General features: G+C 35.8%; 1 protein-coding gene and 1 long non-coding RNA gene across 2 annotated transcripts in view; both read left to right on the plus strand.

Annotated features, from left to right (window-relative positions):
- LOC113687343 (cysteine-rich receptor-like protein kinase 25) overlaps nt 1-13,378 on the plus strand; it is a 133,478-nt gene that overhangs the window by 79,541 nt on the left and 40,559 nt on the right. The gene's annotated exons all lie outside the window — the stretch shown is intronic.
- On the plus strand, nt 2,504-3,766 carry LOC140006279 (uncharacterized). Its single transcript, XR_011813918.1, has 2 exons — nt 2,504-2,560; nt 3,545-3,766. It is a non-coding gene; the product is annotated as an uncharacterized lncRNA (long non-coding RNA).

Raw genomic sequence — 13,378 nt, forward strand, 5'->3', positions numbered from 1 at the left:
CATCTACATAGTCTCTTTGTCTACACAGACAAGAACAAAGTAAGAAGACAAGGAGTTACAAAGATCAATCTCTGTTCAACAACAATGGCTGGAGGTAAGTCATTTAAATTTCCGCTGCCTAGTACAAGTTATTTGTACTTATTTGATTTTACACTTGAAACTGCTAAAACATGAATATGTCAAACCTTCAGCCATGAATTCTTCTTGTTTTTCATCATTGAATTTTCAGGATCATATGGTTTAGAACATGATCATAAGGTATCATAGGATACTCTGAAAGATTTTAATGTAAAACAATAACAATTTGTAAGTAACATGAAATAGAAGTAGCGATTTTACCCTGCACAAAGAATTCCTTCTCTTTCTTCTACACCCTCCAATCCTCTCTCTGTCATCCACAATTACTAAGGAATATATCAGGGCCTACTAGCTAGTAGTGATAAAGTGTTTTTTAGGATCCTTCAATAGTTAACACTTTTGTACTTATTTAATCTTTATGGAATTAGGTTGGACAGCACTTAAAATTCCTTGCTAAAGTTCCAATGCGGAGCAAGAAAATCCTTGTTCCTTTCATTCGTGAAAAACCCTTTTCCTCTAAGTTCCTTTTTTTTTTTTTTTCAAAAATCTGTTCTTCTTTTCCCTTTCTGGGCAATGATAAATGTTAATAATAACTAAAATAATAAAAATTATTCACATTTGATAATTTCAGCATCTATGAAACTAAAACTCTAATAGGTCGTAGAAGAATGTGCATCCTTATAATTACTAAACAGAATAAATATCTAAACTAGATACAAGCATCTTATGAACAACACAAATATGTACTTCAAAATATACATATGTTGTAAAATTGGGTGATTTTGACAACAAAAATGCTGAATTAGATTTAAAATCCTGCACAATAATTTCTTAACACGAACAAAAAACAATATAAACAGAACACCAATCTTGAAAAGTTAATTTTAACATAAATTAGATGCCAACAAGAACATGGAGTATTAAATTGGTAATATAAATTAGACAGGTATTTCTTTCGTTGGAGGGCCCTTTGATTTAATGCTTGTCTCGTGATGTTCCCACTTTAGCCAAAGAAAAAGAAAAGTCTATGAAATGTAAACAAGTTGGACAAAATGGTGAACACACTAATATCTATTGCAAATGGTATTTTCGACAACGAAAATTATTTGGAAGTTTCAATCTAATAACGAAAATGCGACAGACTTTACATGATTTAACTAGGTTAAATGAACCTCCCCCCCCCCCCACCCCCAAAAATAATTTTTCATATTCCCACACAATCCCTTTAGGATTTCAAAATATTCATGTAACCTCCTATGATTTCATATAATATGAAAAATGGACAAGAAGCACCAATAGTTACACTGATTGAACTGTATATAAAAAATGTGTGTGATAAAATCAAAATATCTATTTAAAGTCCCTACAATTTGCATGAATATTCACTTTAGCCCTCAATAATTTTTGCATTTATCCACATTATTCCCGTATGATTTCATATAAGGTGGTCAAAGTGTTGATTGATTTAGTGTGCTTGAATAAGGATAGTACTAGTAACTAATACTATTACAGGATTTATTTTCCTTCAAGTTTTCACTTTATATGAAATCACATGAGATTTATGTGGGTATTTAGAAATATTAGGTCGTTTATGTGACAACTGGTGAATCCACGGGGGGATTATGTATAATCTATCCTTTTAACTGTATATAGAGAACTCTTTCTCAAACCAGTATGAACTCTGAACTACTAGGTAGGGATTCCATCTGGGTCAACTTTGTTCTTCTCAGCATTAGTCAAATTCCCATTATCCTCCACAAATGTCGTTGTTCGATACCCTTAGCATCTGCTGACTATAGAGTCTTGGTTACGGACCATTCAGCCGATGGCAGGAGTAAATTCTTAAGTTGTGATCAAAAAATAAAGTTATTCTACAAGAGGGGTAATTTTTGAAGTTAATTCCAAAAGTGTGATCTTCGCATTTGTGAAATGCGAGTTCAAATACTTCACATTTCACAAATGCGAGGTCAGTCTTTTACGAAAAAAAGAAAAACAAGCTCGCATTCGCGGAATGCGAGCTACTCAATCTGAGCACAAAGCCAGAGCTCCCAATTGCCATTCAAATCTGTCTCACTCTCTCCATCCAGCTCACTCCTCACTCTCTCCTCTTTTGTTGAGCTTCCATCTTTCTCGTTAGGCGAAATCTTGGTCACAGCTTTGTCATCGGAATCTCGCGGCCTTCTCGTCGGAAGCTCTTCTCTTTTGTAGAGCTGTAGCCGTTCTCATCAGGCGAAATCTGGGCACAGCTTTCTCGTCAGAAGCGTCGGAAGATCTTGGCCATTGTAGAGCTTGGACCCCTCTTCGGAACCCATCTCTGCTAGCCAGCTGCGCCTCTCTCCCCCCTCCCAATTTGCCACTTTTACAACCACAACAGGACTCCCCAACCAATTTTGTGTCCCATTTGCACTGCACCTTTTCTTTTTACTTGGCAAATGGCTTTCAAATTCGTGGCTGTGCTCTGTTGCTTAGAAACAGCATAAGGGTATGAATTTCTTTTTTTTTTCTGATTTTCTTTTATTTTTCTAGGGTTTTTCTTTTCTGAATTGAATTGGCTTTTCTGATTTGGCAATTTATTGGGCGTTGTTGTTGTTTCTGCTTGTTGTATTTGCTTTTCTGATTTGGCAATTTTTCGGTTTGTCTCTTATTCGTGGCCGTTGGTGTAATTTGTTGATGCATTTGGTCTCCTGTTTGAGGACTGTTGCGGTTGCATCCACATACTTTTTCTTTTATTTTGATTAATTTTGCTGGAGGTTAGCAGTTAGCTATTGCTTTCATGTGGAGGCAGCATGGGATTAACGTGGATCAATATTGTATTGCAGAAACATGAAAGAGAAAAAAAGGAAAAGCAGCAATCAATATTGCATTGCAGAAACATGAAAGAGAAAAAAAAGGAAAAGCAGCAATCTAAGAACCATAGCTAGTTAATGCCAAGTTCTAAGTAGCTAGCTAGCCTACCAAAAAAATAAAATCTTTAAGAAGCCATGCCGAAGCTGCAAAGAAACTTTGTCCTGGCTTTCTTAGTTTTTAGTCTAAAACACCCTGCCTCAAAGATATTAGTTGTCGCATGTGGTGATTGCAGTATATTTTAGGACTGTTGATATGTGTATATTGCTTAATTGGTTTATAGGTTTGGACTTAGTTAAAGTTTTCCTTAAGCATTTGGTCTGATAGGCTTCATGAAGTTGCCCAATTTTTTTACAGAAATGGAGCAGAGGATCTGCCTAGTTGCTGGGCTATCATGCTATTACAATGTCTACACATTTGACTGCTATGTGTTTTATCATAGACTACGGTATCTGAGTAGCTTCTAGTATAATTTCTACTTTTACTGCTACTAGGGCATCTGTACTTGGAAGTACTGGCACCCTTATGCTGTCCATGCTAGCTTTAGGATCCATCACACTTTCTTGCAAACTCTGATATGTATGTATTAAATGGTAAAAAGGATTCTCTTAAACATGTTGAGGGCTGGGGCTGGAATTCAACTGCATGAACCATGGAAATCAATGCATCTGCTCTTGTTGAATGTGAGCGGGTTATGATATTAAAGAACAATGTTCGAGATCATCTCATGCTGGTCTGATAGAGGTATTATTTCATTCTGGAGTAGTTCTACTTGTTTCTCATTTTCATTGACTCAGATGTTGCAATTATTGGTTTTTTTGTGGAGTATGGCTAATTTTGAAAATGGTAGTTCTACTTGTACCATAGTCTTGTGCTACTAATTTTAATTTATTTTTCCAGTTGCAGAGGATGGACACTCGCTTGGCACGTATAGAGGATCATTTAAGCATTACTCCACCTCAGGATGGAGCTGCAGATGAAGATGACGATTGAAGTTGCACCATTAGGTTCACTATATTATTTGTGCATGGATTTGCTTGCATTTTGTTCTTAATCTATGGAATGTTGGATGTTTAATTTGATTTTACTTTTTCTGTTTTTTAATTTACTAAAGACTTGTGCTTTTGCAGTGGTTTGTGATTATTTGCTGACAAGTTGTTGGAAATATTGCTTGGATTAAATGTTGTCTATTTTGGATTTGCTGACTGGGAGTTTAGTCCACTTTTAAGGGGAGATTCTATCAAAATTTTTTCAAAAAAAATTTATATATATATATATATATTTAATCATAATAAATTACAATAAATAAATAAATGTTTTTCAAATATCCTAGTGAAATAAATATATGTGGTTTGGGAATTTTTTTCTCATTTAATTTGAAAATGATTATTATGTGATTATAATTTTTATATTTATAGGAAAGTATATCTTTTAATCTATAAGATAAATAATCACATAATAATCATTTCGCAAATGTGAGGACCTCAATCTGAACACAAAGCCAAAGCTTGTTTCCAACCGTATAAAGAACTATACATGTATAGTTATTTCTTTATAAAATTATTTAATAATAAAATTAGGTGTTTCCAACAATATAATTATCAAATCTTTTAATCTATAAGAAATATAACTTTTTTGTTATTTATATACAAAGAATTACTAGTACATAAAATTTTGTGCTGAGACCTCACATTTGCTAACTTCTAACTCGTGTGAGTTTTAAAATAAAAAGGATTTATTTCTCTATGATAAATGTCAATGCAAAAACAAAAATTTGAGGTCTGATGAATTTACAGCCTTAAGTAGTAAAAATTGTAGAGATTTTCATTGCAAATTGTAAATCACTTTATAATTTGCAGTGAAATCATAAAGCAAGGGAAGGCTTGCATTGGAACTGAGCAAAAAGAAAAATCATGGCAAAATCTAGATTCATGTTCTTGAAAATAATTTGAAGATGGTAAATAGTGAATTTTGGCTCCGGTTTCATCACTCGCATGATGAAACACGCACGGCTTCTAACTTATGTCAATTGTTTGAGCAGTCTTTTTATGTAAAATTGCAGCTTGCTCACGCTCACTGGACCAGGGGCTTCTTTCGTCACAATGCTCGCTAAGTGCAAGCTGAGTTACCTGGGCGTGGACCTCGCATTTGTTAATTGTGAGGTATATGACCTCGCATTTGTTAAATGCAAGGTCTGTTTTTCTTTTTCTTTTTTTTTTTTTTTTTGTGATTTGGATGTTAGGAAAATTCAGGAGACCTCGCATTCAGCAAATGCGAGCTCCTTGACCCTGGACGGAATTTCATACAAAAAATGCCCCATTTGTAGAATTTTTTTAAAAATCATCATAATTTTAGAAATTTCTCTCACGTCCAGGCGAGTTGGTTGTAAGACTTGCCAAGGTCAAGTTTTCCCAGGCCATAAGTTTTCCTGGCTTATACAACTTTCATGATCCCTCAAACAATACTTAATTTGGCTCCTAATCTACCAATCTAGTTTGTAGGTTGTTAGCCTTTTACTCTTTTGATGCCTTCCTTTGAAATGATCTCCAGAAATTTGTTGTTCCACTTCAAATGTTACATGCTTTGTTTGCTTAGCTTCCATACCATTGAATATTGTTGTTCCACTTCCAACCATGGTTCGCCGTCGCGGGTCGCGGTCGCGTCGCGGTCGCGGTTGTTCCACATCCGTCACGGCATATCGATTAAATATCGGGTGATACGCAAGTTAAAGTATATAAAACTTTCAAAAATTCTAAAAAAAATTATTAAAAATAAAAAATAATATAAGCAATACAATTATCAAATTAAATTTGATAAAAAACCTAAGTTAACATAGATACCATGTAAGTCTTTAAAAAAAATGACGTAGTTCTAATTAATAAACAAAAGATGTTGCAAAAAACCCCAGTTCATTTGTTGTTAACTAATCCAATTTAATATTTGTTGGACTATTCTAATCTTGTTCATTTGGTGTTAGGGGGGTTGAAATGTTGAATGAATGGAAACGTGAATGCATTAAAAAAACAGAGGAATGAAGTTTGAGGCATCCCCTTTGACCAAGAAATGTTTGTTCGGGTTAGAAAGAAAGTTGGAAAGGACGTGAGATAGAATCTGGTGGCCTTTGAGCTGTAATTTAGCTGTAATTTTTTCTTTTTCTTTTTTTGTTGTTGGGTGTTTATCTCTCTCTCTCTCTCTCCTCACTCCATTCTATCCCCTCACATTCCCACGTACACAACCCACACTGCCTCCCATAATCCCTAGAAAACGTTTCCATTCCACCGCCTTCCCCACTTTATTTCTCTGTCTGTCTCTTCTCAAGCCTACCACCATTACCAGTTTACCACCACCCACAAAAATCTCCAAAACCCCGAATCCCACAAAATTTTTACAGATTCATCTTTCCACCGCCTCCCCCCCTCCCTTTATTTCTCTCTGTCTCTCTCTTCTCAAGCTCCATCACCATTACCAGTTTACCACCACCTACAAAAATCTCCAAAACCCCGAATACCACAAAATTTTTACAGATTCATCTTACTTCCAAATTTGCTCCAATTCTTCTTGTTGTACTCCCAATCTGAAGATTATGATCAATCCCAACGAAATTACGAGTCTTACAATCACAACCCTCAAGAAACCTCAACTAATTATGATGGGTTGCACTAGCAGAAGTGATGGAATGAGGATGGCAACCGGTGGGAGAAAGAAGAAATCATGTGCGTGATTTTGTTGTCTGACTCACGAGTTGACTCGGCCAAACTCGGTAAGTTTTACTGATTTCTTATTGATTTGAGTTGACTCGGTAAATATCGATCGAGTCGATCCGAGTCAACTCGGATTCCGGTGAAACGGCGATGCGGGTGTCGGTATCGTACCGGTGAGTCCCGTTCCGGTTATGACTCGGCCGAGTCAACTCGGACTCGGCCGATTTGGCGAACCATGCTTCCAACGACACTAGCCCCGTTAATTTTCTTGCGCCTTACTATGGAAACGCTACATACAACCCTAACAGTGCGACCTGCAGCATTTACAGAACCAAATCTAAATTTCGTGCTTGACACCCTATCTTCAAATGCATCTCGGACAGACACCAATGGCTTCTATAAGTTCAGTACTGGCGATGACCCTTCTAACACGGTCTATGGCCTCTTTTTTTGTCGAGGCGATCTCAGCGCTGATGTTTTCAAAGAATGCGTAGCAGATGCCCACATACGACTACTTGATGAATGCCCGAATCAAAAAGCTGCTATTGCCTTGTATGAAGAGTGCTTGGTACGTTTTTCTGACCCGACAATCAACTCCAAGGCTGATTTGGGAGAGAATTTGACTGGGTGCTATCCATTCGATGTCCCTGGACCTGACTGGGACAAATTCAAAATGGTATTGATAAATTTGTTGCATAACGCTGCGGACGAGGCTTCATTCCTTGGGCAAAAAGTTTGCTGTCCAAGAAGGCAATTATTCCACTGATCAAAAGAGATTGTATACCCTTACGCAATTTTGCTAATGGAGCAGGGGTACTTGGACTAGGCAGAGGCGATCTTTCAATTGTTTCCCAGACTGCTTCAAAATTCGCCAAAACTTTCAGCTATTGTCTTCCTAAAACTTCCAGCTCCTTGGGGCATATAGACTTTGGCAATCGTGCAAGATCAGCAACTTCATCTTCTGGATTAAAATTCACGAATCTGAAAGAATCTCCACAAAACATTCCACGAAGTTATAATCGCAGCTCCCTATACTTTCTGGAATTGCTTGGCATCAGTGTGGCGGGAAGCAGATTGGATGTTTCACCTACAATATTTACATCAGTAGGAACTGTGATCGACTCCGGAACAAGTATCACTTACCTACCGCCACTAGCATATACCGCTTTAAGTACGAAGTTGAGGCAATCAATGGCTGATTATCCACAAGCACCAGCTCAGGAGAAGTTTGACACATGCTACGATATGACAGGGAATGGAAGGATTCAGTTACCTGAAATTACACTCCATTTTGGATGTGCGACTGATGTAAGCTTCAATCCATTAGGAATTGTGTTGATAACAAAGAAGAATCCATACATATGTTGCTTAGGATTCGCAGCAAATAAAAAATCTGAAGATCTTACTGTTATTGGTATAATCAGCAGCGAGAACTCGATATTCTCTATGACATAGATGCTGGAAAAATAGGCTTTGGAACAAAACCTTGCGAAGACTGAGAAACAAAATCTTGCTCTCCATAGAATTTTGTACTTTTTCTTTTCTTGAATATTTGTGAACCATCAGCAAGACTGATGGCCTATGTAATTCAACATATATTTTACTTTACAAATTTCAAATTGGAATTCTTTAGTTTCCCATATTACGTAATGATTTCTTAATTTAGGCATTGCATTGGAATTCACTCATATAACTAAAAAAATTGGCTGCTAAGAACTTGTGACCATTTTAAGTTGCTTTTCAAATACTAAAAAACATAGCTAGTATTCAGGAAACTTTAATAAATTGACACTAACTAGGAACCCAAAATGATTAACATGTTAACATTAGGAGAGAGAAACTTTGTCAGACTGGGGTTGATTAACATGTTAGTGACTCATTAATCCCAAAAAATTGAGACTCAAATCTCCTTATCACATCGTGAGATTGATGGCATATCAATATCTCGCCAACTATCCTGAAGTGGAAGCCACGTAATGTAGAGTACCTTACCGGACATCCACCTTTTGAGCCCAGAGATAGAAGGGAACAATATAACAAATCCTGATGACATCTTCAAAGCCAATTTTTAGCTATTTGATATGTAGTAACCAGCTAACCGCTGACATACCTTCCTTTCAATCCATCAAAGTCTCTATCTAGTCAAACGGTTCATATATTCTTTACTCTGGAAATTAGCTATTCAATATGAAATAAAATGAGAAATTTAATCCCAAAGGACAGGGGGACCTGTCAAGCTCTACTACTGGTTACTACCTCAGATGTCTTCAGCAAATCCATTTGATTATGGCATAGTTAATTATAGTGGCCAGCGTATTTTTTCAAACACAGGAATGGGACATTTGCAGTTGGCAAAGATGATTCTTTGGTTGCTCTCAAATTTACAAAGGGGATAGCTAGACAGAGTTGACAGAAATGATCTTTCAGTTGTTTCTCAGACTATTACAAATTTTGGCTAAATCCTTAAATTGACAAGTTGTTGCTCAGGATATGTAGTGGACTGCAAGATCCACAACTTCCTCTTTTGCGTTGAAGTTCAAATATCTGACAAAACATCTTCTGTTGGGATCCAAGCGTAGAATATATGACTACTGATACATCAAGAATACAACAATTTAAAGAAAAACAAATCACAACCATGAAAGATAAATGATACACAAGATTTAACGTTGTTTGACTTCATCATTGAGTCTACGTCCACAGAGAGAAATCCGTTCTTTATTATGAAAAAAAACCCTATATAAGAATATAATTTGAACTCAAATTCAATCTTGTATATCATCTCTCATCTTCAAAAAATCCTCTCTCAACCCATGTATAAGGTTACATGTTGCTTTTGTGTGCCATTTTATAGTATGCTGACCCCAACCTATGTATAAGTTACATTACTTGGCCAACATCCAAGTAATAAGCTTATTCCTAATCTTATACATAATAGGAAATAATTTCTATTCTTATACTCATACAAATAGGAAATTCACTTTGGCTACTACTTCAGGTAACTAAAATAAATAAGAAAACTAGTTATCTCCACGCAAAACAAAAAAATCTGTTTAAAAGAAATTAAACCAATTTCATAACAAATTTTTACCTTGACGAATATTTCTTTTAGTAACAATTTGCTTTTAACTACCAAATAATATTGTACTGAATTGCACATCCGAATCAATACAGTGCTGATACCCGATTGATTCGATTGACAAATGAATATGTGTAATTACCCCGAATCTAACCCCTTTTTAACTCATGAGAAGGTGTCTCAATTCACCATCTCCCTTCGTAGGATTTCTTCTTATCACCACTTGCAATTCAGAATCCTTTTTTGTGAACTCTATCTCTAACCATTGAGTCAACCAAATGGTAAAATCATCATACTTCTCCATCCTTAGGACTGTCTCGCCATATGTGGTTTCCAAAATATCACATGTAGTAAAACTCATAATCATCAGAGTCTTCTAATGTTTGGAAATTAGACTCTTTTATTTCTTTAGAACACATGCCACACCATCCAAAAAACATAATTGGAATCTAAAAACCATTGAGATAAAATATCAACTATTGGAATTATGAGAAAGTCTCCACCAATTCACATCCAAAATCAACATTAGACTTCACATTTTCCTTAACCATCACTTGTCTAGATTCACACCGTCAAATATTTTCATGCTTTCTGACTTTCCATCCTTCACTTTCAATGATTCTTGTCAAGTCCTTGAAACAAAGATACCATATTTAAATTTTTGAATTAGTAATAGCCACCACTATACTTAATTTCAATAGTCAATCGGAATCTAACCACAAACCCTGTTCTGATACTAGTTGTTAAGATCCAAGCACGAAATATACGACTATTAAAACATAAAAAATGCAATAATTTAATGACAAATAAGTCACAAGAATAAAAGATAAATGCATATAAGATTTAACGTAGTTCAACTCCATCATTGAACTTACGTTCATAGAGAAAAATACATTCTTTATTATGAGAAAAAAATCTTATACAAGAATATAATTTGAAATCAAACTCAACTCTTATATATCATTTCTCATCTTCCAATAGCCTTCTCTCAATCCATGACAGTTATAACCAATCTATTAGTGAATATTGGAATTATACTTGAATCGATGATCAGTTGCATGAACCATTTCTGAAGTGTATCATTGGCTAGAGTTCTCCCAATTATTTCTGTCAATTAATTATTTTTCGCATTTAATTTATTTAGTTAGCAATTCACTAGCATTTAATCCTAAAACCTCCCGTTTGTCTTGACTCGAAAGGAAACGAACTTTTCCCCAATCCCTGAGGAGACGACCCTACTTACCACTGTCTACTAGTTAGTAAATTTTGTCAGTTAATTAATTATGGTATATCGGATTAAGAAAACTCTTCAAAAATAGAGTGAATCAAGTAACCCATTGCACATCTAGAGTCCTCACTCCAGTACCTAGAATTGATTATTGACTGTTTTTTGTGGTAGTTAGGTTTTATTATTATTATTGCACAGTTTCTAGATTGCATTAAGCATTAGAAAAGCCCAACCCTAACTAACAAATACGCTACGAGGGTTTGTTTAAGTTAGATCGTATGTTTTCCTGACATAAACCCAATTACGCCAGTTGCTATCGGGACGGAAGTAATCGACCAATTATGGATTCAACTACCCCCAATTAGCAAAATATCCTACGTGACAAATTAAATACTGCGCACTATTCAATCATACACAAAAGTTATAACAATTAAAAGCATAAAACATATAAATACCAATAAATGAAGGAAACTGTTAAAATAATTTAGATCTCACAGTAATTGCCGAACCAAATCGTCAGTTGTCCCCTCGACTAGAATTAGGAAGTTAGTTCTCCATTAATGGTGAACCAGCCGTGCAAAATAATTGAGAAGAGTTTTTTCAATTGTGTCCGCCAAAGGTCGACCGCAAAGGTCAAAATAAAAAGACAGGAATTGTTACTTATCTTTTCCGTCTCTAGCCTCTCAAAAGAGAGCTCATGTCTGCCGAATAATAATCCCTCTTTTTTCTCCTAATTGGTTGGTATCTTGATACCAATCAACTTCCTAAAAAGATTCCTATCATAATTTAATTTCCTAAAAACTCTCCCAATCACTTGAGGATGATCCCGCGAAATCAGCAAGGTCCTGATTGCTATCAAATTAGGAAATTGATTCGGATTTAGATTGCCAAATATCAATCCCGATTTTTCGATTTTGAGCAGTGAACTTAGGCGCGCCCACGTGCAACTATCAGATATTTTTCACTAGAAAATCTTCATTTAAGCACTTTTCATTCCCGCTCCTGAAATAATCACAAAATACCAAATATAAGTAGAATCCGACAATTAAAATAATATTTGGCTAAAATCAAGGGGAGAATAATTATAAATTTAGCAACAAATTATGACCTATCAATTTCTCCCACACTTAAACCATGCTTGTCCTCAAGCATGAGAACACAAATCAAGTAATCAAATTCAAAGAATGGTATTACTCAAATCTTCTATTGGCAAGATACAATTAAAACATATGTCAAGTATTAGTGGCAATTTTCAAGAAATATCTCTCCAATTAACTTTCAAGATCAAGGACTCTTTCAATTTATGACTAACTAATCTAAGAATATAAAATATTCAACTAACATCCATAAGCAAATGGTTCGATTATTAAGCAAAATTTCAACATTAAAATTCATCGATCAGCGGGCTAACAATTCATTCACATTTTTCACTATTAGCACTTTTTTTTCTAAAATATCCCCACACTTGATTGATTTTTTTTTTCTTCAAGGAGGAATGCTTAGTTTTTAGTCATTTAAGTGTTTTGACTCGACTCCGATATTGGCCAAATGAAGGAGCCCGGTTACTCAACTTTTATCACTAAAGGACCACATACTCATAGTTATTGTCATTTTTTAATGCAAAAATCAACACTTGTGGTGAAAATCCCCGGTTGCGGACCCGAGCGGCGAATAACAATGAGGGATCGGTGGTTGCTTGTTGTTGGTGGTGGTGTTGTTGCTCCATGTCTCTCTTGATGCCCCCTGCAAAGGTTAGTAACAAGCAAAGAAAGTGCAAATATAATCCTCACTTCACTCCCTTAGTGTATCCCTCACGCTTGTGTGTAGTGCTCAATTCACTCTATTAGACTTACCAAGTACCTTTACCTGTTAGTTTAGGTAGTTGAGAAATGTTGCTCGAGTCCAATAATCGTCACCAACTTTTCCCCGCAAGAGTAAACAAGAGTGAAGGACACAATTGGATGATGTATTTGAGATGAGGTGGTCGAAATTTGAAGGTTTTATTGTGGCGGACAGGTTTGGGAAAAGAAAATGCTAAGAAACAAGGCAGCGGAAACAAGGAAAACTAAGACAAAAACTACGGATATAACGGAAGATACCTCCACCAAAGCTCTGAAGCCAACTGATACGTTCCTCGATCAACACGTTCGAGACACGTAGCACGTTTGCCTAAGGATCTAGCGAGGTTGTCCAACGCTTGGTTTGCAGAACCTAGAGTCAAACGGACGACACGATTTGACTTAGGTGGTAGACGACACTCCGATGAAGGTGAATACTCCAGGGGAATAGGTCGGATGAACAATCAAGGACAGGACGCAAAATTGCTCAATAACCCTTGCCAAAGCAAGTTAAAAGCTCGAATTCTCTAGAAAGAAAACGAAAGTACTAAGAATTTTATTCATAAAACTTGTCCCCTTAAACCTTACAAAGCAAGCCTATTTATAGGCT

This window comes from Coffea arabica, chromosome 5e (genome assembly GCF_036785885.1).
Source record: "Coffea arabica cultivar ET-39 chromosome 5e, Coffea Arabica ET-39 HiFi, whole genome shotgun sequence".
Classification (NCBI taxonomy): Eukaryota; Viridiplantae; Streptophyta; class Magnoliopsida; order Gentianales; family Rubiaceae; genus Coffea; species Coffea arabica.